At 45.3% G+C, this 23,465-nt stretch overlaps 1 protein-coding gene across 1 annotated transcript in view; it reads left to right on the top strand.

The window, feature by feature from the left end:
• LOC126291499 (uncharacterized) overlaps positions 1–23,465 on the top strand; it is a 430,162-nt gene that overhangs the window by 5,010 nt on the left and 401,687 nt on the right. The gene's annotated exons all lie outside the window — the stretch shown is intronic.

Genomic DNA, 23,465 nt, shown 5'->3' with positions numbered 1-23,465 from the left:
TATCGCCTAATTTAGCACCTTATTTGTACAGATAAAAAGTCCGTACGGAGAAAAAGTCTCTATCGTAATCTCGTCGGTGGATTTATTGACCAAAATAACACCGCGACCGCAGCCGGAAAGTCATTCGGAGTGCCATCTCTTTTGGGGCTTAAAGGCAGCCGTCTGAGTACGTCACCTCCTCCTCGAGTCATCGGAACAACACGGCACGTTTCGGGCCGCTATGAAATATTCCTTTTCGGGTCATGAATTTTTCACGCTGCGCCGTAGATGACTTAATCGTGTTCGGGAAGACCGGTCCACTGTGTTTTCGTAATCCAGAGCCGTGTTGGCTGACACGGGAGCTCTCCGTTCCGCTCTCAGGCGAATGTTTCGGAGATACGTGTCAGCTTAAGCTGCCCAAATAAACACAAGACCAATGGTGGGCTCACGTCAGAACTAATTGCCTCACTGTCGCGGAAAGGACAAAGGCTAAACCAACCACAGTATCTCTCGTAGCATGTACAGAAACAGAATACACAAAAAATATCTCAAACCGGAGCTGATAACCAAGATTATGTCTTATTATTATTATTATTGTTATATATTTTTTTATCTTCATACTGATCAATTACGATCAAGTAACAACCTGAATTCCTCTTCATTGATTTCAGTTTTACGAGTGCTCCAACTTGTCCACGTCTTTTCCTTTCTTCAGTCCAATTCTACTCATTTCTTATTTATTTTGCCTTGACAGCCTCCTACATTGTTTTATTGTAAAAAGATATTCTTGCTATTATTTCTGACACATTGACGTTGTTTCTAGTGTCTTCTTATTTCTGTGCTGGATGCTATTGCTGACTTCTTTTTTCAGAAATACAGGAATGCTCTTTCGTTAATTTTTTTCTCCTCGACCAAAGAAGATTAACCCTTGTTTTGCCTTTATATTCTGTTTTTCTGTACGTTTTAGTAGATCTTCTCATTGCTTATACTCGGTAAAAAGTGCATTTGGAATTATTAGCTATTACACATTATATCAGCATACAAGACTATGTGTTTCTGTCAAGAACATTATTCTGATTGTATATAGCTCAGCACCACAGAAATATTTTACAGCACTTCAAAATTCTGTATATATGAATTACTAAGTGTACGTATTTTGAATGAACTTACCTTTTTGTAGAGGTCTGATTGTCTTTGTTGGCCATCTCGATTATTGACACATCGCTATCTGTTGGTATCACTATATATTTAATCTTTGTATTGATCAGTTACGACTAGTAACAACTTTAGTTCCACTTCGTCGTTTTCAGTTGTTCGAGTGCTCCAACATCTCCACCATTGTCTTTTCCTTTCTTCTGTCAAATGCTACCAATGATTTCTTACTTCTTCTTCTTTGAAAGCCTTCTAGATTATTTTATCGTTAAAAGAGATTCTTGCTATTATTTCCGATTCATTGAAGTTGTTTCTAGCGTCTTTCTATTTCTGTAATGCATGCTACTGCTAACTGCTTTTTTCACAACCACAGGAATTCTCCGTCGTTAACCTTTTCTCTGAATCCAAACAAGATTAACTCTTGCTTTGTCTTCATGTCCTATTTTTCTGTACATTTCGGTAGATCTCCTCATAGCTTCTCATTTTCCAACCATCTGTAGTTCGTATTACACTGATTATGTACCTAATATATCGTTAAAAATTCAAATTCACATAAAAATTGTCCGATCTTACCACTGATTTATATTACTTGTATTTCTTCCTGTAGATATTTTTTGTCAAGCTCTGACATCTGTTGAAAATGTCTCTAGTTTTTTCTGCTTCATAATAGCATATAAGATCAGTGCTACTGTCTACTATTCGTTCTGTTTTGTCTTTCTTCTCCTTTCTTCGTTATACTCGGTTAAAAAGTGCATATGGAATTATTAGCTGTTAAGCATTATTAGTTACAGTACCTCACCTGACTGTATCAACATATAAGACTATGTGTTTCTATGAAGAACATTATTCTCATTGTATATAGCTCAGCACCACCGAAATACTTTGCAGCACTGCAGAATTCTGTATATCTGAATTACTAAGTGTACGTATTGTGAACGAACTTACCTTTTTGTAGAGGTCTGATTGTCTTTGTTGGCCATCTCGATTATCGACACAACGCTATCAATACATAAGTATAATACACTTCGCTCTTGCTGAACAAAACTTGAAAATGAAAAAGACTGAAAAATGATATGTCTAAAACCAGTTGAATGAAATAGATTAGATGCGGGAGGATATTTCTCAGGTGGAATTCCAGGCAGTGGTCTCATTAACGCGTGAGCACCTCAGTTGCTCTCCATGATTGTGAGCATCATTCAAACGCACGTCAGACGTTCTCTAATCCATTTTATTTCATAACTTAAGACAAACGGTCCCACAAAACTTTTTATCCGTTTTCTTTTTAAATTTCATTTCCATTCTTCGGTTACACTTCTAAGATGACACATTATCTTCTCGTCAGTTCGCGGTCTGCCAATTAGACCTAACACGACTATGTGATATTCTGTGCTTTGGGCAGAGGAAAAAAGTTTCATGCAGTTACCAAATACCTTGAAATTTTACAGGTCGTTTTCGGAGTATTATAGCTCCGTTAGCATTACAAACGCTTTATTTGGGCTGATCAGAGTATTGTCTTATCGACAACGATCAAAGATGGTGCACACACCTTTGGGAAATGGCAAATAGTGGTACTACAGCTCGAGTTAAATTTCCGTGCTTGGAAAAAAAATACAGTTAATTTCCGACTTATGCAAGCATAATTCACTTTTATTTTTATTTTTCCTTGCCCATTTTAGTGCTGTATGTTGATTTTTATATATTTTTATGTACTTATTGTTATTATTAATTATTATTATAATGATGCCTGACCTCAGTTATCTTTCGCTGCTAACGTCATATAAAATAAAACAAAACGCAGGCGTCAGGGATTATTTATTTTTTTAAACATACAATTGAGAGTACTCATAAAATTTTGAAGCCAAGTAACAATTATTGCCGTTGCTCAATGGTTGTTTAATCATATTCTGGGAATGACAAGAACCTTAACTACATTATATAAAATATAACTGCTGACGGGGAGGCCCTAATGTCGAAAGAAAATTACTACTCCCCACTGTAGATGGTGTTGCTTACCGACGCTAAGGTCCGTCGAATGTGCCAGAGTGACAGCTGCCCATTCCATGGTGCACCACCTCAAGGTGTCTCACCCACCACCCTGTTTTTCGAGCCGAGGTCGCTAACGTACGCCAGTGCGTTGGTGGTCGAGTCGGAGGTACACAGGGCCGAATCCAGGTGGCCAATGAAAATTTCCATTGCCGGTTCCTGGCCGTGGAGAGGAGCGGAGGTGGTGGCTTAAGATCACGATCACCAGTATTTCCGCAATTATGCTAGGTTACGCTTCAAACCTCTCCTCAGCGTCTCATAAAGTGACGGCACACTGTTAATGGTGGTCCGTCCAGCAGATTGGGACGTTGAATTTGGCGGGTCACCTCGTGAAAGGTGTAGGTTGTGCACTGGAAAGGGGTTCACCCTCTCCCTTCGCTCGTCACCATCATACAACAGAAACATGACACAGTGAGCACCAATCCACAATCACACATGCAGAACAACTTGCGAGGTCTATTCAAAAAATTCCGGAACGTCCGTAATTTTATGCGAATTATGTGTTGGAGCGAAATGCGGTTGGCATCCCTGCACACGTCGGTGTTTTATGTGTAACTGTCTGAAGTTTCACTGTTGTGTAGTTATAGTTCAGTGCTGTATTGAGTATAACGTTGTATCGCACTGTTTGCGAATTCCGAGATGGCAGATTCAGAAGAGCAGCGCGTCTGCATTAAATTTTGCGTGAAACTCGCGAAAACCTCTACAGAGACACACAAAAGGGTGCGGGAATCCTACGGTGATGAGTGCTTAAGCTGTACTCACTGTTAATAATGGTTCTCACGAATTAAAAATAGCCGGACGGAAGTTAAAGGTGGCCCTCGTTCTGGACGCCACCTTCCATTGTCTACCGACGACGCTCATGCCAGGAGCGTCAACGAAATCGTGCGTGCCACTCGATGACTGACTCTCTGAGAGGTTACAACAGAATGTAACATTTCAGTAGGATCAAGCCGTGGAATCCTGTGAGAGGGAAACGGCCTGAAATGTGGCGAGACAATTCATGCCTCTTGCATCGCTATAACTAACGCGCACATTCATCGCTGTTGGTGCATTACTACAGTAAAAAAAAAAAAAAGTTCGTTGCTCTGCCTTACCCTCCGCCTGCGGCCTTTTTTCATTTCCAAAGTAGAAAACCCCGTTTGAAGGACGAAGATTTGAAACGATAGACGAGATAAAAAAGTTCGCAGACGGCGCTTCGCGTGATCCAGCAAGATGGGTGCCAATTCTACGAGGGTCGTTCAATACGTAATGCCCACATTTTTTTTCTCAGAACCTATTTATTGTTAAGGGTCGGAATTTGATGACAATATACATCAATATGTCTTGTCCATGTCCTATTTTTCTACATAGTCTCCATCACGTTCTATGGCAGTACGCCAACGTTGTCGAGGAGCATATATTCCCTGCTGGTAAAGGCTCTTGCCCTCTAGGCGTAGCCGGCCGTTGTGGCCGTGCGGTTCTAGCCGCTGCAGTCTGCAACCGCGCGACTGCTATGGTCCCGGGTTCGAATCCTGCCTCGGGCATGGATGTGTGTGATGTCCTGGTTACTAATGACCTCAGGAGTCCCATAGTGCTCAGAGCCATTTGAACCATTTGAACCTCGAGGCGTAGCCATGTTTTCATTGCATGACTGACAATCTCGCCAACTTCAAAGTGTGTTCCCCGTGGAGTATGTTTACGCGGCTCAGAGAGATGTAAGTCCGAGGGTGCCGGGTCTGGACTGTAGGGTGGATGAGGCAGAGATTTCCAACCCAATTTGGCGATATGTTCCCGGGTTCTCAGACTTGTGTGTGGGCGTGCATTATCGTGTTGGAGCAAGATTTCTGCAGGATTCGTGTTCGACCGAACACGTCCGACACCGTTCATGAGTTTATTCAGAGTCATCACGTATGCTTCTGAATCGATGGTTGACCCTTTTGGCGTCACATGCACGTGAATGACGCCATCACAATCTCTGGAGACTGTCACCATGACTTCTCAGGTAGAGGGGGTTGTGCTGAACTTCTTCTTTCGTCGTGAATGAGGCTGATGCAACTCCATGGACGGCCTTTTTGTTTCCGGCGCAAACTGGTCCACCCAGCTTTCGTCACCCGTAACGATCCGCGTATTGACCACGAGAAGAAAATTCGAGAAATTAGAGCCGATACATGTTGTTGTTGTTGTGGTCTTCAGTCCTGAGACTGGTTTGATGCAGCTCTCCATGCTACTCTATCCTGTGCAAGCTTCTTCATCTCCCAGTACCTACTGCAACCTACATCCTTCTGAATCTGCTTAGTGTACTCATCTCTCGGTCTCCCTCTACGATTTTTACCCTCCACACTGCCCTCCAATGCTAAATTTGTGATCCCTTGATGCCTCAAAACATGTCCTACCAACCGATCCCTTCTTCTGGTCAAGTTGTGCCACAAACTTCTCTTCTCCCCAATCCTATTCAATACCTCCTCATTAGTTACGTGATCTATCCACCTTATCTTCAGTATTCTTCTGTAGCACCACATTTCGAAAGCTTCTATTCTCTTCTTGTCCAAACTATTTATCGTCCATGTTTCACTTCCATACATGGCTACACTCCAAACAAATATTTTCAGAAATGACTTCCTGACACTTAAATCTATATTCGATGTTAACAAATTTCTCTTCTTCAGAAACGCTTTCCTTGCCATTGCCAGTCTACATTTTATATCCTCTCTACTTCGACCATCATCAGTTATTTTACTTCCTAAATAGCAAAACTCCTTTACTACTTTAAGTGTCTCATTTCCTAATCTAATTCCCTCAGCATCACCCGATTTAATTGGACTACATTCCATTATCCTCGTTTTGCTTTTGTTGATGTTCATCTTATATCCTCCTTTCAAGACACTGTCCATTCCGTTCAACTGCTCTTCCAAGTCCTTTGCCGTCTCTGACAGAATTACAATGTCATCGGCGAACCTCAAAGTTTTTACTTCGTCTCCATGAATTTTAATACCTACTCCAAATTTTTCTTTTGTTTCCTTTACTGCTTGCTCAATATACAGATTGAATAACATCGGGGAGAGGCTACAACCCTGTCTCACTCCTTTCCCAACCACTGCTTCCCTTTCATGCCCCTCGACTCTTATGACTGCCATCTGGTTTTTGTACAAATTGTAAATAGCCTTTCGCTCCCTGTATTTTACCCCTGCCACCTTTAGAATTTGAAAAAGAGTATTCCAGTCAACATTGTCAAAAGCTTTCTCTAAGTCTACAAATGCTAGGAACGTAGGTTTGCCTTTTCTTAATCTAGCTTCTAAGATAACTCGTAAGGTCAGTATTGCCTCACATGTTCCAACATTTCGACGGAATCCAAACTGATCCTCCCCGAGGTCTGCATCTACCAGTTTTTCCATTCGTCTGTAAAGAATTCGCGTTAGTATTTTGCAGCTGTGACTTATTAAACTGATAGTTCGGTAATTTTCACATCTGTCAGCACCTGCTTTCTTTGGGATTGGAATTATTATATTCTTCTTGAAGTCTGAGGGTATTTCGCCTGTCTCATACATCTTGCTCACCAGCTGGTAGAGTTTTGTCAGGACTGGCACTCCCAAGGCCGTCAGTAGTTCTAATGGAATGTTGTCTACTCCGGGGGCATTGTTTCGACTCAGGTCTTTCAGTGCTCTGTCAAACTCTTCACGCAGTATCGCATCACCCATTTCGTCTTCATCTACATCCTCTTCCATAATATTGTCCTCAAGTACATCACCCTTGTATAAAGCCGATACATAGGCTTACCGAAATCATTCTTCCCAGGTAGTGGTACCGAAAGTATCCTCCGCCACTCACCATTAGGTGGCTTGCAGAATGTGATGCAGATGTAGATGACAGAAAGGCCTCTCCAACGGCCTCAAAACGCTCCAACATTTCAGATGAAATGGAATTTCTTTGAATCTTGTGGTCCGATGTGAGCACTCGTGGAACCCAACGTGAGTACCTCTTTGAATATCCGAGAGTCTCGCTCACTGTAGGCGCACTTCCAATATGCGCCGGTAGGCCCGAATTATAGCATCCGCACGATTCAGCATGTCTGGAGCAGTGGCTGTGAGAAGACGCCCCGAGGGTAGCTGATCATGGAGCTCTGCTTCTGCATTTCCTGAGGCTGTAACTTTCCTTACTCATGGCCCAACTGTACTTCTATCAACTGCAGCATCGCCATACACTGTACACAAACGTTTATGGAGCCACTAAGGGCTTGCACCTCTGTTGCATTTTATTTTAATTCTATTTGACGCTGTTAGGTATGACCGCAGCTTTCGTATTTTTGGTACGTTATGCTGTAACATTTAGTTTTAATTTTGTCCGAAGAAGGTGTCCCTTTTGACACCGAAACCTAGGTCACAAATTAATTGTGTGCGCGACTTAGGGCTGTGTTTTCAAAAATTTTGTATTGTACAACAATCACTGATTGACAGCCATCTTAAAAAAACCTATTTATATTCATTGTGAATGGCGCAGAAAGTGTATTTTTAGATAATCGTCATACAGGCATTTAAAACATGACCTAACTAGGTATTTCACTATGGAGAAAATAACGCATATGAAGATTTATATGAAATAATGGTTTATAAGTAAAACAAAATTCAAGCAAACTGATAAATGGATATAATGAACGCAATAATGAGGACGAAAAAACAGGGCGGTAAAACAAAAGAAATTAAATCGATATTAATACATGAAATTAAGTAAAAACAAATTAACAAAGTGGAAAAAGAATGGCACATAGAAAACTGAGAGCGAACGAAGAAGTTGATATTATGATTAAAATTATGTGACAACGAATTAGTAGTATAATATTACAATTAATTCAAGTAACTCAATAAGAATAATGATCACAGTAGTTTCGATAAAGATTCAAAAATTAAAAATAATATTGGATCTGACGTGGATTGAACCTACAACTTCCCACATGGCTAGCTATTATCCTAACAATATTACCACAGAACCAGAGTCAGAAATAATGCAACTTTTTTTAACGATATTACGTGTTACACAGAATTTAGGAATTGTTTCTCGCACACTAGAGCCCACCACGGTGAATGGCTTTAGTGTGTGATAACCTACATCACCGTATAGGTAGTTTCAAAAAATCGATCTCACCGCTGATGTCGCCTCCTTGTCAGTGCGGTAGTCCATGTTCCCTTCGGCGCTCATTGGTCATTTCTTGGACTGGCCGACATGTTATGTTGCAGAGGTTAAGACCCTTTATTCGTGTTCTGGAGATCCGAGGTAGAAATTCACAATCTGCCATCGCGATTTCCACGAGTTCCCTAAATCGCTCCAGGCTGGGATGCTTCCTTTTAAAGATCACGCCCGATGTCCTTCCTCACCCTTCCCTAGTCGTACCTTGTGCTCCGTCTGTAATGATATATTCGTCGACGAGGCGTCGGGGCTAAGATTAATTTATTTCAGCTCATCAGATGTGTCTTTCTCTGTAGATAGCACTTAGTTTTTAGACGCCGTTCTCAGACATGTCATAACATTAGCCGCTCTGTACGTTTCGTTTTGGCTTGTAGTCGCATCAGAACCATATTTTTGACAAACTGAGAGCCAAATTTATCACCGATTTCTGCGCGGCAAATTACCTGCGCTGCACGAGAACATTACCGTCCCAGAAAGACAACAGAAGTGGTTCATGCACAATGGCAGAGTAGCGACGGAAAAAACACCGACCACTTAAAACCGATACCGGTACTTTAGTTCTGAATAACCACCACTTCTAGTTACTTCTTTGGTCTCGGTTACAACAGGTATTTATATTTTTTACTGATAATCGGTTGTGAAACTATATATCAGTGTACCGTAAGACTGGTAATAAAATTTTTGGTTTTCAGGTAACGATTTTTCTACAAACAAGATTGCTAGGAAGTTCTATGGTTTCTAATAGGTTCGTACCGTTTGTGAATTATATTGGTTTCTAATGAAATGAGTGAACTTACAGATGAGCCCATTACAGAACGATTATTTATGAACGGATTCAAAAATGGTTCAAATGGCTCTAAGCACTGTGGGACTTAACATCTGATGTCATCAGTCCCCTACACATAGAACTACTTAAACCTAATTAACGTAAAGACATCACATACATCCATGCCCGAGGCAGGATTCGAACCAGCGACCGAAGCAGCAGCGCGGATCCGGACTGAAGCGCCTAGAGCTGCTTGGTCACAGCGACCAGCATGGACGGATTGGAGAATAGAAATCGGACATCGTATTAATTCATTACTGAAACTCTAACTATTGTCATGTGTTTGTTCCCGGAAAACGTCGTATTTTGCGTATTGCCTAAGTTCAACTTTTTAAAGGGCCTTTTCAGTTCCGTCTGTAGAAAATTACCTTAAAAAGTAAAGATATATATTTAAGTAAAACTTCCGTTTTTCATTCGAAATAATTAAAGAAAAACAAAGCTACTAATTACACCCAAAAGATTGTTATTTGTCTTTCATTTCTAAGAAATATTAACAGCTGAAGGAAGTTGTGCGAACACTAATATATTAAAAACTTTTCATAGTTGCCAATAAAATTATGAAATACACTCCTGGAAATTGAAATAAGAACAACGTGAATTCATTTTCCCAGGAAGGGGAAACTTTATTGACACATTCCTGGGGTCAGATACATCACATGATCACACTGACAGAACCACAGGCACATAGACACAGGCAACAGAGCATGCACAATGTCGGCACTAGTACAGTGTATATCCACCTTTCGCAGCAATGCAGGTTGCTATTCTCCCAGGGAGACGATCGTAGAGATGCTGGATGTAGTCCTGTGGAACGGCTTGCCATGCCATTTCCACCTGGCGCCTTAGTTGGACCAGCGTTCGTGCTGGACGTGCAGACCGCGTGAGACGACGCTTCATCCAGTCCCAAACATGCTCAATGGGGGACAGATCCGCAGATCTTGGTGGCCAGGGTAGTTGACTTACACCTTCTAGAGCACGTTGGGTGGCACGGGATACATGCGGACGTGCATTGTCCTGTTGGAACAGCAAGCTCCCTTGCCGGTCTAGGAATGTTAGAACGATGGGTTCGATGACGGTTTGGATGTACCGTGCACTATTCAGTCTCCCCTCGACGATCACCAGAGGTGTACGGCCAGTGTAGGAGTTCGCTCCCCACACCATGATGCCGGGTGTTGGCCCTGTGTGCCTCGGTCGTATGCAGTCCTGAATGTGGCGCTCACCTGCACGGCGCCAAACACGCATACGACCATCATTGGCACCAAGGCAGAAGCGACTCTCATCGCTGAAGACGACACGTCTCCATTCGTCCCTCCATTCACGCCTGTCGCGACACCACTGGAGGCGGGCTGCACGATGTTGGGGCGTGAGCGGAAGACGGCCTAACGGTGTGCGGGACCGTAGCCCAGCTTCACGGAGACGGATGCGAATGGTCCTCGCCGATACCCCAGGAGCAACAGTGTCCCTAATTTGCTGGGAAGTGGCGGTGCGGTCTCCTACGGCACTGCGTAGGATCCTTCGGTCTTGGCGTGCATCCGTGCGTCGCTGCGGTCTGGTCCCAGGTCGACGGGCACGTGCACCTTCCGCCGACCACTGGCGACAACATCGATGTACTGTGGAGACCTCACGCCCCACGTGTTGAGCAATTCGGCGGTACGTCCACCCGGCCTCCCGCATGCCCACTATACGCCATCGCTCAAAGTCCGTCAACTGCACATACGGTTCACGTCCACGCTGTCGCGGCATGCTACCAGTGTTAAAGACTGCGATGGAGCTCCGTATGCCACGGCAAACTGGCTGACATTGACGGCGGCGGTGCACAAATGCCGCGCAGCTAGCGCCATTCGACGGCCAACACCGCGGTTCCTGGTGTGTCCGCTGTGCCGTGCGTGTGATCATTGCTTGTACAGCCCTCTCGCAGTGTCCGGAGCAAGTATGGTGGGTCTGACACACCGGTGTCAGTGTGTTCTTTTTTCCATTTCCAGGAGTGTATTAAAAACTTTTCATTATGAAATAGCTGATCTGTTGCCTGCATCTACATACACTGAAGCGCCAAAGAAACTGTTACAGGCATGCGAATTTAAATACAGAGATATGTAAACAAGCAGGATACGGCGATGCGGTCCGTAACTTGTGTATTATTTATTTTAACAAGCGCATAGCGCAGTTGTTATATCGGTTTAAATGAGCTTGGTTTAAATGGCTCTAAGCATTAAGGGTATTAACATCTGAAGTCATCAGTCCCCTGGACTTAGAACTACTTAAACCTTAATAACCTAAGGAGATAACACACAGCCATGCCCGAGGCAGGATTCGAAACTGCGGCCGTAGCAGCAGCGGGGTTCCGTATTGAAGCACCTAGAAGCGCTCGGCCACAGCGACCGGCCAGAAAGGAGGTACACGGCTCGTGTTTAGTTCAAACCTGCCCAGGCAGGCAGTACCGCAATTCGAGCGCGTCCGCATTGTTACTTTGTGCCAGGAAGGGCTCTCACCAAAGGAAGTGTCCAGGCGTCTCGGAGTGATGTTGTTCGCACAGGCCGGCCAAGGGCTAATACTGCTGTGGATGTCCGCTACCTACGGATTATGGCTCGGAGGAACCCTGACAGAAACGCTACCATGTCGAATAATGCTTTTAGTGCAGCCACAGGACGTCGGATTATGACTCTGCGCAGTAGGCTGCATGATGCGCAACTTGACTCCCGACGTTCGTGGCGAGGTCCATCTTTGCAAACACGACACCATACAGCGCGGTGCAGATGGGCCCAAAAACATGCGAAATGCACCGCTCAGGATTGGCATCGCGTTCTCTTCACCGATGAGTGGTGTATATGCCTTCAATCAGACAATCGTCATAAACGTATTTAGAGGCAACCCGGCCACGCTGAACGCCTTAGACACACTGTCCAGCTAGTGCAGCAGGGTGGCGGTTCCCTGCTGTTTTGGAGTAGCTTTATGTCGTACACCGCTGGTAGTCATGGAAGGCGCCGTAACGGCTGTACGATACGTGAATGCTGTCCTCCGACCGATAGTGCAACCATATCGGCAGCATATTGGCGAGGCTTTCGTCTGAATGGACGATAACTCGCGCCCCTATCGTGCACACCTTGTGAACGACTCCCTTCAGGATAACGACGATATGGGCAGCATATTCTCCAGACATGAACCCTATCGAACAAGCCTGGAATATGAAACTTCCTAGCATATTGTGTGCCAGACCGAGATTCGAACTCGTGACCTTTGCTTTTCGCGGGCAAGTGCTCTACCAACTGAGCTACCCAAGCACGACTCGCGCACCGTCCTCCCAGCTTTACTTCCGCCAGTACCTCGTTTCCTACCTTGAGTCGTGCTTGGGTAGCTCAGATGGTAGAGCACTTGCTCGCGAAAGGCAAAGGTCCCGTTTTCGAGTCTCGGTCCGGCACACAATTTTAATCTGCCAGGAAGTTTCGTATCAGCTCACAGTCTGCTGCAGAGTGAAAATCTCATTCTGGAAGCGTGTGATAGATTGAAAAGGGCTGTGTACGGACGGCGTGACCCACCAACCACTCTGAATGATGTACGCCGAATCGCCATTGAGGAGTGGGACAATCTGGACTAACACTGCATTGATGAACTTGTGGATAGTATGCTACGTCGAATACAGGCATCCATCAATGCAAGATGACTTGCCACTGGGTATTAGATGCACCGGTGTGTACAGAAATCTGGACCGCCACCTCTGAAAGTCTCTCTGTATGGTGGTACAACATGCAATGTGCGATTTTCATGAGCAAATAAAAAGGGCGGAAATGGTGTTTATGTTGATCTCTATTCCAATTTTCTGTACAAGTTCCGGAACTCTTGGAACCGAGGTGATGCAAAACTTTTTTTTTATGTGTGTATATGGGCGTAGCGGACGGCTGAAGGGAGCACCTGCCTTCATCTGCTCTACGCCCCGGTAGCAGCCTCTAAATGGCATATTGTTTTATAACACTTTCATTAATCAATTTAGAATCTTCGTAATTTTTTATGAATGAAGTTAAGTTGGCTTTAATTACAGAAAAGCTTTAGATCGACTGCATTGAAACTGTGCCGTCTAGAATTTTTAGAACGGAGCCGACAGTAGAACATGACCTCTGAACTACTAGTTTAAGAGACCTTATATTAACTGATATTTACATCAAAGTCTTGAAACTTGTTATAGCTGTATTATATAATAGACGTAATCAAGTGCTGTAATCAGAACTTTCTATCGTTAATATAAACGATACTTCATCTATTGCAAATAAGGACGTTTTGGTTCCAAATTTAGTTTTCAGTAAATTACTCGAAAACTATTACGGGTAGGATAATGGGTTATAAAGTTGATGTTTTTATATAAAACTGAAGCTGCAAACGAATTTTCATCGTTGAGAGTCTAATACTTAGCGCCTTCAGTTTTTCGTAAAAAAAACTCCGATTTTAACCAGATTATTGTTCCGATCAAGTTCAGACTTGATTTTTACATACAATTGCACATTCTGAACAATTTTTGCCTTTCTAGCTTTATTATTTAGCGCCGCTTGGTTTTTATTTAAAATGTTTTATGTAGGGAAACATATTCATCTAATCACTCTGAGATTTAACAATTTTAACGTTAATATACGAAGCATATGTTGACAAAGTTTGGAAAAGCTACTTTAACTTTTAATTTCATCCTTAGATTATGATGCAAGTGTGTTTGTTACGCACAGGCGTGTTGTGATGGCGTGGTGTTGGTAGGTCCCGGCACACACGCTTCCCTCTGTATCCCTCAAATGATACAGCGCTTGACCGAGGGAGGTGGCATCCTGATTTAGGTTTTCCATGATACCCCTAAATCACTACAGGCAAGTGCCGGGGTGGTTCCTCTGAAAGGGCACGGCCGATTTCCATCCCCATCCTTCCCTAATGCGATGGGACCGATAACGTCGTTGTTTGGTCCCCTGTCCCCAAATCAACCATCTTCGCTTGTTTCACCACAACTGCGGTATAGACCAGATGCGGCAAGTATACCATCCAATAGGCCACGACTCGCGGTAGCAGGTACATTATTGTCTGAGCAGCGCAGTACGAATTCTGATGCCGTGTGTTTTGAGATGTGGTATTTACTGATATTAAGGAAAACGTGGGAGGGAGGAGGACCCACCAATGTAACTTTCTTTTCACACAACCTGTTTATTTAACAGGGTATAAATATAAATTTCTCTTCCTTACAAACAAACAGATTTGTGAAATGAATAAGCTTTTACAAGAGAAATCCAAACAAGAGCAACATGGCACTAATTACAAGGACCGGGACCGCAGCCCAACCGTTACCGGGTGAACCAGCGGTGTTTATTACCGCGCTGGACACACTTTCTCTCATTAAATGCCCTTCTGCGACACCTGAAAGGAAATAAGTAATATTGATGACAAGAGTGTTTCAGTTACTCAAACAGATGACGTATTTTTTTTAATTTGGAAACTGTATGTCGAAAGGTTCGGGGTTAAGATACGCACCTACTGTTAAAGGTTAAACAAGTTGGGGAGCAATTATGATAATGATAAGGCTTGCTCCAAAGCGAGCAACCTTTTCCTTTCAATCAGCAACCAAGGTGCGACAGGATCACCAACAAACTTTACATATTCACATACTCCTTTACCTTTTACCCAAATGAATAGAGACTCATTTACAGATATTTTTTCTCCTATTACGAGTACATAAAGGCAAAGCAGTAAGTGACATATTAGCTGATTTACCGAAGTCTTTACTAGCAGGTTCTGCCATATGATAGGTACGATAAGTAATAATGTCTCTGTCAACAAAACTTTCAAGTCCACCAACACTAGGTACTCCTGTACCTCCACATACAATAGCTACAGTAAACCATCCTTTACCGTGACAAAAAGAATCATTAATATCTAAACTAAAATTAAGACGACAGCCACAAAACACAGAAGGTCCGTCCAGCAAAGCTTGAGCAGCAACAGACTTGACTGGTATACGATTCTTCTTGTCTCCAGATGTTGTAGCAAATTCGATGTTCTCGATGGTTTTGTAGACTGCCTGTTTCGAACGGCGACGGTATTTCCTATAAGGCAGTTTTGTTGACAGAGGCATTGTTGCTTATCGTACCTATCATATGGCAGAACTTGCTAGTAAAGACTTTGGTAAATCAGCTTGTATGTCGCCTTCTGCTTTGTCTTTATATACTCGTAATAGGAAAAAAATATCTCTAAATGAGTCTGTATTCATTTGGGTAAAAGGTAAAGGAGTATGTGAATATGTAAAGTTTGTTGGTGACTGTACTGTATATTTTCATAAATAAATTGATCTTTCTCCAAACAAGATGCCTTACAGGAGATACCGTCGCCGTTCTAAACAGATAGTCTACAAAACTATCGAGAACATCGAATTTGCTACAACATCTGGAGACAAGAAGAATCGTATACCAGTCAAGTCTGTTACTGCTCAAGTTTTGCTGGATGGACCGTCTGTGTTTTGTGGTTGTCGTCTTAATTTTAGTTTAGATATTAATGATTCTTTTGGTCATGGTAACGGACGGTTTACTGTAGCTTTGGACAATCTTATTCTGACTACGGCCTTTGTGACAGTTGGCTGTTAATATGTCAAAAGTTAAATTGCTTTTCAGTTACGAAGACCGCACTGAAGGAACGTTTTAAAACATTACGTATGAGCGCATATTACAAGAGAACTCACTCGGCAGAACCACAAGATCCAGTTAAAAATACATCAAAAATGAACCTGTCTTTCAAAGCCAGGAACGCACAGCTTAGTACCACAGTTGTTCAGATAATCTCAAAAGCAATTAAAATCTAGGAATTGAATCGGTTAACATCTAAATCTGCTTGTTTAGCGGCAAACTTTTTCTTAGTACAATTGTTCCGACTGTATTTCCGTCCAGGAGCTGATTCATTAAAACATTACTGATCGAGTATAAAGTAGAAAGGTAGGGCGATATAATATCAGAACTATTTTCTCGACAGAATAGTAGCGGTTTCGGTCAAGAATACCATCTTACGACCGGGAGAGCGGTGTGCTGACCCCACGCCGCTCCTATCCGCATCCTCCGCTGAGGATGACACGGCGGTCGGACGGTCCCGGTAAGCCACTCGTGGCCTGAAGACGGGCTGCTTTTTATTTTCGAACGACAACCAGTGTCTTAGTACAATACTACGCTCTGTAGTTACGACCAAAGGACTGGCCGAGTAAAATTCTGAGGATCGATTACAGACCAGAAAATAATTAGGAGGTCGGGTAGACAATGAGACCAATCACCTCGAGGATTACAGAACGTTACTTCCGTTTATCAGCAAGCATCTCCATGGATCCACGGTGCGTCGCGACGGTTACTGAGTGGTGCCGATGAAAACCAGGTGGAAGAGGGCAGCCAGGCCACGAGCGGTCGTCCGACACGAGTGTTGCCAACCGACCGACGGGATGTCGGCCCGCTGTTTGTAGTCGACGCTGACCCCGGTCAAGTATTCCGATAGTACTCTTCTGGGCAGGCCCTCCTTGCGTAGCTCGTGGCTTCGGCCATTCGGACCCCGTGACCGCCTCTTGTCTCGACACTACCTCCAACCCCCAAACTTGGTGCTTCCTTTCTCGGGGCACCAGAGCCGTACATATATTGGCAAGGAAAGAGCTTCTGAGGACGCAACCCACAGATATCAATTCTTCCGCGTTGATATTGGCAACGGGACCCCAAGAGGGATAGTCGGTACTACCCTTAGAGCTAGTGGCGCCAGACAGAACATTCTACTAACTTAATAGCGCCACGGCTCATGTTTGTTGCTAATTTCTGTCGCCATTGTTATTAAAATAGCACTCATCGCTTTCCCGATTTTCTACACTCCTGGATATGTAAAAAAGAACACATTGACACCGGTGTGTCAGACCCACCATTCTTGCTCCGGACACTGCGAGAGGGCTGTACAAGCAATGATCACACGCACGGCACAGCGGACACACCAGGAACCGCGGTGTTGGCCGTCGAATGGCGCTAGCTGCGCAGCATTTGTGCACCGCCGCCGTCAGTGTCAGCCAGTTTGCCGTGGCATACGGAGCTCCATCGCAGTCTTTAACACTGGTAGCATGCCGCGACAGCGTGGACGTGAACCGTATGTGCAGTTGACGGACTTTGAGCGAGGGCGTATAGTGGGCATGCGGGAGGCCGGGTGGACGTACCGCCGAATTGCTCAACACGTGGGGCGTGAGGTCTCCACAGTACATCGATGTTGTCGCCAGTGGTCGGCGGAAGGTGCACGTGCCCGTCGACCTGGGACCGGACCGCAGCGACGCACGGATGCACGCCAAGACCGTAGGATCCTACGCAGTGCCGTAGGGGACCGCACCGCCACTTCCCAGCAAATTAGGGACACTGTTGCTCCTGGGGTATCGGCGAGGACCATTCCCAACCGTCTCCATGAAGCTGGGCTACGGTCCCGCACACCGTTAGGCCGTCTTCCGCTCACGCCCCAACATCGTGCAGCCCGCCTCCAGTGGTGTCGCGACAGGCGTGAATGGAGGGACGAATGGAGACGTGTCGTCTTCAGCGATGAGAGTCGCTTCTGCCTTGGTGCCAATGATGGTCGTATGCGTGTTTGGCGCCGTGCAGGTTAGCGCCACATTCAGGACTGCATACGACCGAGGGCACACAGGGCCAACACCCGGCATCATGGTGTGGGGAGCGATTTCCTACACTGGCCGTACACCTCTGGTGATCGTCGAGGGGACACTGAATAGTGCACGGTACATCCAAACCGTCATCGAACCAATCGTTCTACCAATCCTAGACCGGCAAGGGAACTTGCTGTTCCAACAGGACAATGCACGTCCGCTTGTATCCCGTGCCACCCAACGTGCTCTACAAGGTGTAAGTCAACTACCCTGGCCAGCAAGATCTCCGGATCTGTCCCCCATTGAGCATGTTTGGGACTGGATGAAGCGTCGTCTCACGCGGTCTGCACGTCCAGCACGAACGCTGGTCCAGCTGTGGCGCCAGGTGGAAATGGCATCGAAAGCCATTCCACAGGACTACATCCACCATCTCTACGATCGTCTCCATGGGAGAATAGCAGCGTGCATTGCTGCGAAAGGTGGATTTACACTGTACTAGTGCCGACATTGTGCATGCTCTGTTGCCTGTGTCTATGTGCCTGTGGTTCTATCAGTGTGATCATGTGATGTATCTGACCCCAGGAATGTGTCAATAAAGTTTCCCCATCCTGGGACAATGAATTCACGGTGTTCTTATTTCAATATCCAGGAGTGTATAATGACACAGCCTTTCAAAGCAATGTAAATTATAAGGATAAAAATTACTCATTCTTTTAAAGATACACTACTGCCCATTAAAATTGCCACACCACGAAGATGACGTGCTGCAGAAGCGAAATTTATCCGACAGGAAGAAGATGCTGCGATATGCAAATGGTTAGCTATTCAAAACATTCACACAAGGTTGACGTCGGTGGCTACATGTACAACGTGCTGACATGAGAACAGTTTCCGATTTCTCATACACAACAGCAGTTGACCGGCGTTGCCTGGTGAAACGTTGTTGTGATGCCTCGTATAAGGAAGTGAAACGCGTACCATCACGTTTCCGACTTTGACAAAGGTCGGGTTGTAGCCTATCGTGATTGCGGTTTATGGTATCGCGACGTTGCTGCTCGCGTTGGTCGAGATCCAATTACTGTTTGCAGAATATGCAATCAGTGGGTTCATGAGGGTAATGCGGAACGCCGTATTGGATCCCAAAGGTTCGTATCACTAGCAGTCGAGATGACAGGCATCTTATCCGCATGGCTGTAACGGATTATGCAGCCACGTCTCGATCCCCGTGTCAACAGATCCGGACGAATGCAAAACAACAACCATCTGCACGAACAGTTCGACGACGTTTGCAGCAGCACGGACTGTCAGCGCGGAGACCATAGCTGCGATTACCGCTGACGCTGTTTCACAGACAGGATGGTATACTCGACGACGAACCTGGGTGCACGAATGGCAAAACATTTTTACAGATGAATCCAGGTTCTGTTTACAGTATCATGATGGTCGCATCCGTATTTGGCGACATAGCGGTGAACGCACTTTGGAGCATGTATTCGTCATCGCCATACTGGCGTATCACCCGGCATGATGGTATGGGGTGCCATTTATTACACGTCTCGGTCCCCTCTTGTTCGAATTGACGGCACTTTGAACAGTGGACGTTACATTTCAGATGTGTTACGACCCGTGGCTCTACCCTTCATTAGATCCCTGCGTAACCCTACATTTCAGCAGGATAATGCACGACCGCATGTTGCAGGTCCTGTACGGGCCTCTCTGGATACGGAAAATGTTCGACTGCTGCCCTGGCCAGCACATTCTCCAGATCTCTCATCAACTGAAAACGCCTGGTCAATGGTGGCCGAGCAAGTGGCTCGTCACAATACTGCAGTCACTACTCTTGATGAACTGTGGTATCGTGTTGAAGCTCCATGGGCAGCTGTACCTGTACACGCCATCCAAGCCCTGTTTGACTCAACGCCCAGGCGTATCAAGGCCGTTATTACGGCCAGAGTTGGTTGTTCTGGGCACTAATCGCTCAGGATCTATGCACCCAAATTGCGTGAAAATGTAATCACATGTCAGTTCTAGTATAATCTATTTGTCCAATGAATACTCGTGTATCATCTGCATGTGTTCTTGGTGTAGTAATTTTAATGGCCAGTAGTGTACTTTGGCATGGCTGCTGTGGGTAGTTGGTATATTGCGTAATATTTTCTTTTTTATTTTGTAAATATGGTTGTAAGCGCAACATAAAAAAATATCGTCTGTTACAACCGAGATCAAATACCGATACATAACGGTTTTCGCAACTACTGGTTTTTCTCATTCCTACGTAACGTGCACCATACCACGATTAGGCTGTTTTTAGCACAAAGTCGGTCGCGTAAAAGAGGCTTACGGTCGGAGGCAGGTGACCGTTTACAACCTTGGTGTTCGCATCAACTGTGTGGTTGAGGCTAGGTTACCTTTGACACAGATCTGCCTGGCGTCTAATCGCATAACCACTGGTGCCCTCTGTCCATGGTAGATTGGGCAGGTACGAGCATGTGTGTACGTGCGTGCAGCCCACACAGCGCGTAACAGCAGCGTAAGCACTCACGCACAGCTACGCAGCCTCGCCGTGGCCTGCGTGGCTGCCGCCAACTTCGACAGAGCCGGCGGTGCTCCCACTCGGTACAGCAGAGCCCATGAATAATGCATCAGGGCAGTGACGTAGCTTCGTGCCCCCGTTGCCCTGCGCAAGCGGCGTCAGCGTGCGACGTCTCGCCCCCCCCCCCCCCCCCCCCCCCGCCTACTGTGCTCTGCTCTACTGTGCGGTATACACAGGAGGGACGCCCGCAGCTAACAGCCGGTGCAGACGTGCCTCGAATGCGCACCGCTGTTAAAACATACTCCACTGCTATCTTGCCAGGCTCTGCCCTGGGCCATATTGGGATGGCATCCCTATTACTTTCATCAGCGACTCTAAAACAGTGCAGAGTCGGTGCACCTGTTCCTCCTTCTTCTTCTAGTGGTATCGGTTCCGGATGTTTGAGACCATCATAGCTACAGTAGCGACAAGAAATATTCTAGAACGATATTTTCACTCTGCAGCGGAGTGTGCGCTGATATGAAACTTCCTGGCAGATTAAAACTGTGTGCCGGACCGAGACTCGAACTCGGGACCTTGCCTTTCGTGGGTAAGTGCGCTGCCATTTTTTTTAATTCCACAAAAATAGTAAAAAATGGCTTTAATCAAACGACATAAATAAGGGGACAGATAATTGAAGTCATAGATTACAGCATTCAAAGAATGAGTCCTTAGCAGTAGCACAATTTAGCACCTTCACTGTCACCTTCAACTGGTGGCAGTTCAGCATGCACATTTTCTTCTTTTGAGGTTCCTCATCATCATTTTTCAGATCCAAATGAATCATACAGTAAATCCTTGATGTGTGTTCCTTCCAGGGTAAATTACGTGGACAGAAGTCAGTCTCCAACAGCGACTTCACAAAATCCTTCACTGCCTTGTTATTTTTGTCAGTTCCAGCCTTCTAAACGCATCCTTAGGGAGGAGTTGAAGATCAGACGTTTGTCGCCATACTCTTGTATCTGCTGTACTACTCATTTATTTTTCATGTGTGACTTGCAGGTGAGGTTAGGGTCGGGAACGTGACCCAACCATTCCCTCTCTACTAGTAATCCAGTTCCTAACCTATACCCATTCAGTTGAAGACAATTCGGAACATGTTACCATATTCTTATTGTGATTCTGATATTTTATTATCAAGCACGATTCACGCCCCGTCGTCACAGCTTTACTTTTGCCATTACCTCGTCTCCTACTTTCCAAACTTCACAGAAGCTCTCCTGTGAACCTTGGAGAACTAGCACTCCTGGAAGAAAGGATATTGCGGAGATGTGGCTTAGCCACAGCCTGGGGGATGTTTCCAGAATGAGACTTTCACTCTGCAGCGGAGTGTGCGCTGATATGAAACTTCCTGATTGATTAAAAGTGTGTGCCGGACCGAGAATCGAACTCGGGACCTTTCCCTTTCGCGGGAAGGTGCCGAGTTCGAGTCTCGGTCCGGAACACAGTTTTAATCTGCCCGGAAGTTTCGAGAAATATTCTGACAAAATATTTTCGCCGCTAGGGTGTTCAAAAAATGTGTGTAAAATTTTATGGGGCTTGACTGCTAAGGTCATCAGTCCCTAAGCTTACACACTACTTAACCAAAATTATCCTAAGGACAAACACACACACCCATGCCCCAGGGAGAACTCGAACCTCCGCCGGGACCAGCCGCACAGTCCATGACTTACACAGCTCGGCTAATCTCCCGCTAGGATGTGCGTCCTTCGATTCCTGTCTAGCCAGCCCGTCTTGGCTCACTGTGCAGCGGTACGCATGCATGCACTGACGAGCCAAAAAATTATGACCACCTGCTTAATAGCTTGTTCGTGCGTCTCTAGAAGGAAATACATCACACATACTGCGTATCAGGGATCCCACTGTTTATTGGTACGTTTGTGGAGGTATATGGTATTAGATGTCGGCGCACAGGTCATGTAATTCGCGTAGATAACAGGCCGCTCATTTCTGTGTACGCAGTAATGGCACTCGATAGCGACACAAATGGGGGTCAAGGGATTTACAAAAAAATAGTTTAAATGGCTCTGAGCACTATGGGACTTAACATCTGAGGTCATCAGTCCCCAAGAACTTAGAACTACTTAAACCTAAGTAAGGACATGACACACACCCACGTCCGAGGCAGGATTCGAACCTGCGACCGTAGCGGTCGCCGGTTCCAGACTGAAGCGCCTAGAACTGCTCGGCCACATCGGCCGGCAAAGGATTTAAATCCGGTGGATTTGGTCGCCAAGATATCTCCATGAGATCAGTACAATGCTTCTCAAACCACTGTAGCAAGATTCTGGCTGCAAGACATGGACAGTTATACTGCTGGAAGATTACATTGCCACTGGAGAAGACATCAAGTATGAAGGGATGCAGGTGGTTCACAGCTGTCAGCGTGTCTTCGATTACTACCGCAGCTCCCATGCAAGCGCAGGACAACGTCCCCCATAGCATAATACCGCCCGCACCTGGCTGCGTCCGTGGCACGTTTCGAACAGCCGTTCATCTAGACGACAGCGTTTATGGAGACAACCATCGACCTAGTGTCGCAAAAAATATGATTCACCCGAAGAGGCGACACGTTTGTATTGGTCAATGGTCGAATCCCAATGGTCCTGTGCCCACTTCAGACATAAAGGACAACGCCGTCGGGTCAACCTGCCAACACACAAGGTGGATCACTGTGGAGCTGCATGTTCCACATTGTACAATGAACATCGTGCTCTGAAACACTTGTGTGTACACCAGCGTTATGCTCTTTCCTCAGAGATGCCTCAGATCACCATTTGTCCTACTTTACAGAGCAGGCAAGCCTCTGAAGCCCACGTTCTGTGCCGGCCGGTGTGGCCGAGAGGTTCTAGGCGGTTCAGTCTGGAACCTGGCGACCACTACGGTCGCAGGTTCAAATCCTGCCTCAGGCATGGGTGTGTGTGATGTCCTTAGGTTGCTTAGGTTTAAGTAGTTCTCTCTGGGACTGATGACCTCACATGTTAAGTCCCATAGTGCTCAGAGCACATTTTTGAACCGGGTTCTGTGAAGAGTCGTGGACATCCAACCATTTAGCGCCTAGTGGTAGTTTCACTGTCTTTCTGTCTCTTTCTGTAGATGCTCACGACAGTAGCACGTGAACA

The sequence above is a fragment of the Schistocerca gregaria genome, chromosome 9 (assembly GCF_023897955.1).
Source record: "Schistocerca gregaria isolate iqSchGreg1 chromosome 9, iqSchGreg1.2, whole genome shotgun sequence".
In the NCBI taxonomy this organism is placed as follows: Eukaryota; Metazoa; Arthropoda; class Insecta; order Orthoptera; family Acrididae; genus Schistocerca; species Schistocerca gregaria.
Note: the sequence above shows the minus strand (reverse complement) of the source record. Positions and strands in the feature narration are given on the sequence as shown.